The sequence below is a fragment of the Echinops telfairi genome, unplaced genomic scaffold (assembly GCF_000313985.2).
Source record: "Echinops telfairi isolate 266 unplaced genomic scaffold, ASM31398v2 ScPeMD7_37;HRSCAF=141, whole genome shotgun sequence".
Classification (NCBI taxonomy): domain Eukaryota; kingdom Metazoa; phylum Chordata; class Mammalia; order Afrosoricida; family Tenrecidae; genus Echinops; species Echinops telfairi.
The window spans coordinates 1,595,256-1,599,539 of record NW_022103935.1 but is presented as its reverse complement, the minus strand read 5'-3'; positions in this window follow the sequence as shown (position 1 = coordinate 1,599,539).

The window sequence follows — 4,284 nt, the reverse complement described above, 5'->3', positions numbered from 1 at the left end:
GGGGGGGGGGAGCAGCATGGAGAGGCCTTTGTACCACAGCTTTGTCCTTTCACTATGTTGCGGGGTCAGATATTGTTCCATATTTTTCATTAATATGCAGGCACTCGCTGTGTGAGCTATAAACTACCCTCTGGCATATCACTTTTTTGCACGAAAAACGGTCATTAGGGCGGCAAACTGGTGGTTAGCACTATCTGAGTCCCAGCACTGGTTAGCGTCTAGGCTGCTGACTGTGGGCGGGGCCTGCAACCGGAGGTCTTGGGAGGAAGGCCGGCCAGGCCCCTGCACTGGACACAGCAGCTCCAGCACGGTGTTGGGGGCAGGAGAGAGCCCATGCTCCCAGCACCCGCCTCCCCCGGGAGCTGGCAGGAAGCCTTGGACCTCACGTGCTGCATTGTTCTGGGCTCGAGGTCGCCCGCGTGGTGTAGGGAGATTAGGGACATGTGTCCAGGCCACTGCAGAGACGCAAGGACTGCAGCCCGGCCTCAAGAGCTTGCTCAATTCCGACACCACACGCTTCCTCACTTGTTTCCACACTGAGAACTTCTCCATCCCCACTTCGCGCCCCCACCCACCCCACACCCTCCCACCCGCACCCCACACACACTGCCTGGCTGTGCCAGCGAGTGAGTACCTAGGCGCTCCCGCGGGCAGCTGAGCAGGCTGCTCCCCTCCTGTAGAGGCTCCTTCAAAAGACAACCTGGGTCTGTGGCCGGGCCCTGAGTAGGGTGGGGGTCTGGGGGACCCAACTCTCCGTGACTCGGGGCTCCATGCAGGGATTGGGAGTGGGGGTGGGGTGCAGAGAGCGGGGCGAGACTCGGCACCTGGCCTCCCCACACACCCACCTTCAGCTCTGGGATGCAGAAGGGGCCAGGCATCTCCTCTGGGCGGCTCCCTCCTGCTCCTGAGCCCACCACTGCGGGCTGGGCTGGGCGCTCCTCTGTGAATGGGAGCCATGGGGTGAAACAGCTGAGCGGGGTGGAAGGCAGCAGGCAGGGAGAGGGTTCAGAAGTGACTGCCCCCTCCCCCCCGCATCCCCTTCCTGCTCTGGCTCCTGCCCTGGCTCACCCTGCGGGCTACGCTGCTTTTTCAGAGATCCCAGAAGATCCTAGAGAGTGGCCGCAGGGTCCCTGGGGAGTGGGCTCCCACCCAGGCAGGGAGGACACAGCCTGACTGCCCTCATCTGCAGATGACCTGGCCTTGCTGCGTACGGATCTCCCTCAGGCTGCTCAGGGGACCCTCTGCCCAGCTGCCCAGTGTCCAGTCTCCCAACGCTCAGCCCAGCCCCTCTTCCTTCTTCACCGTCAATTTCTTTCGGGTGGTACAAGGAGCCCTGGGGAGAGAGGGCTTCTGCTCCGGCCTGCGAGCCACGAGGTTGGGACCCACCAGGGGCCCTGAGGGAGAAAGATGGGGTGCTCTCCTCCCATAAAGAGTTCCCAGTTCCAAAAGCCACAGGACCGCTCTACCCTGCCCTGCAGATGGGGAGGCCTGACTTGGCCTCTACTCAATGCCAGTGGTGTGGTTTTGTTCTCTGGTTGGTAGTGAAAGTGGACTCACCCAGCTCCTCACTGATAATCAGCAAGTCGAGTGCCTCCCCCCACCCCCTCCGAAGAAAGGCCAGGCCGTCTAGCGCCGAGCCCCGCCCACACAGCTCTCCTCCACGCGAATGGCGCGTGCACCCTCCCTTCACAAGCCCCCTCTTTCACGTGGCTTCTACCTGGCAGTGGTCCCCACGGGCCACAGGGGCATTCCACCGGCTTCCTCAGTCCCCCTGCCTCCAGCCGGCCCTGGCCGGTTGCCCTGCATTCCCGCTGCCCCTGCTGTTCTCCTTGTGTCCACGGGGTGTGTCCGGCATGGTCTGCGATTTTCCTTGAGCTTCCCTGATGGCTCAGGGAGATAGCCGCCCTTGAACGCAGGCTCGGGCTCAGCTGGCTTCACAACACCAAAGCCATCGAGGCGCTGCTGACCCACAGCCCCGTGAGACACAACCGAACTGCCCCGTGGGTCTCTGAGACGGTCACTGTTTATGGGAGTAGAAAGCCCCGTCTTTCCCCCCAGGCTTGGCGGGTGGGGGTCAGGGGCTTGGGTGTCTCCAACTCGGTGCCTTGCTGATCACAACCCCCTCAACCCGTCTCTGCATCGCCCCAAAGAGAAGGCAAGCTCACCCTCCTCTCCCGCCCCCGCAGGAGGTTCCCTTCCAAGCCCCGATTCCTCCTCCACACACACCCCCACCAGCTCCCACCCCGGTTCTAAGCCACTCTCCACTGGAATCTCACACACACAGGTCCCAAGAGCCCACGCCATCCCCGATGGCCAGGCCCTTGCCCGTCATGGGCAGTGCTCTCTGGGGTCGAGCCCCGGGGGGCCGGCACAGCCGCCTCCTTGGGGGCGAAGGCTGGATGGGGAATGAGAATATAACGACTGATGAAGGGCTGATCCTTTTGAATGGCGAGGCCAGAGAAGGACACTCAAAGATCAGTCCCTGGAGAGGGATGTCGCAACACTGACGTCATCTCCTGTCACCTTGAGGAAGGGGTGGAGTCAAGCCTGTCCAGCAGGTCACAGTTTGATGACCTCATTTGCAGGTGCAAAGGAGAGAAACAGCTCACTGGAGGCCAGACACACACACTCTCTCTGCTTCATCTTCCTGTTGAAAAGACATGGAGCTGCGCTGATGGAGCCAGAGCCCTGGAGCTGGAGGAGCCACCTGGAGACGCACACCAGCACTGAGATGCTTCCACCACCACTGGATCCACAAGACTTTCCACCCACTGGCCTGTGATCTTCCTGCACTTGGTGTCATTGCATGTGTTGCATGAGTCTGAAGAGGTATCGGACACATGGACCGATACTGGACTTGGTTCTTGATCTGGACTGGACTGGGATGTTTTCTTAATACCCGTAGTCTTTGGTATAAAGTTCTCTCCTGCAAACATATAAGTGTCTCTGGATTTGCTTCTCTTGTCCACCCAGACTGACACAGACATCATGGCTGGTCCAGTGGAGGGGCAGCGATAAAGAGGAGGGGCCTTCAAGGAGATGCCCTGACATAGTGGCTGTAGCCAGGGGCGCAGACATGAGACCAATCGTGATGTCCATGGTCCTGATGGGCCGGGCCCCCTCGATGGCCTGACCACAGCAACAAGAGGACACTGCAATCTCACCCAGAGGCTGCGCTGTAACGTCTGTGCTTTGAAATAAAAGCCAGAAATAACCATCCCATCAAGCCAGCACTGGCTCACAGTGACCCCACGGGACAGGGTTCGAACGGCCCCTGTGGGTTTCCGAGACCACAGCTCTTTAAGGGAGCAGGCAGCCCCGTCTTGCTCCTCAGCCACCACTAGTGAGTTCAAACTGCTGACCTTGCAGATAGTGGCCCACCTCGGAATCCAGGGAGGCGTACCCTTGGGGGGCCGCCTCCTCATCACATTGCCCCAGATGACTGATCCCTTCTCCCTGTACTGGGCTTCACGGTGGTCTTCGCGTGCACAGGCCTCAGCCTTGGCAGGCAGATGTGCCTCTCCCACCACCTTTCTACCTGGGAGTGGTCCCCGAGGGAGGGCCACAATGGCATTCAGCGGGTCCCACCGCCTCCAGCCAGCCCAGGCCGGTTGCCCCACATTCCTGCTGCCCCTGCTATTCACCTTGTGCCCACAGGGAGTGCCGGGCATGGTCTGGGGTTTTCCTTGAGCTTCCCTGATGGCTCAGGGAGATAGCCGCTCTTTCAGGACCAGTCTTCTTCGATCCCTTCTCGGGAGCGGGAGCGGGGTGTGTGGGGGGGAACAGCCCGGGAACCTGGAGCACGGTGGGCCACATCCCCCTGGCTCACCTCTCCTCTTGAGAAAGATGAGCCTTTTTGCTTCTGTAAGGAGGGGTTGCAGCCTCAGAAGGCCCGGGACAGTTCCGCTCAGGGCTACAGGGCCCTGGGGGTTGGAAGACTGGTGGCAGTGAGGAGAGGGAGTTGCCATGGGATGGTATTGAGTTCCTTATCAGTCTCACAGCCCAGCCCCTGGCGTGAGGAGGCTGTAGTACCGGGCTGTGCTGCCTTGTGTTGTGCCCGGGTCTCTGTGAGCCGGCATCGCCGGGATAGCATCCAGGAACAGCCACACACTTTCAACCTGCACCGGACATTGGACGTGATGAATCTACACTTCTGAGTCTTAAAAACAAAAAAAGCACACCCTGGCTTTGAGTAGATGCCGACTCGCAGAGATCCTACAGAGGGTTTGCCAGGCTGAGTCTGATCTCACACACTCACAGAACACTCCCTCCCTCTGATCTCAC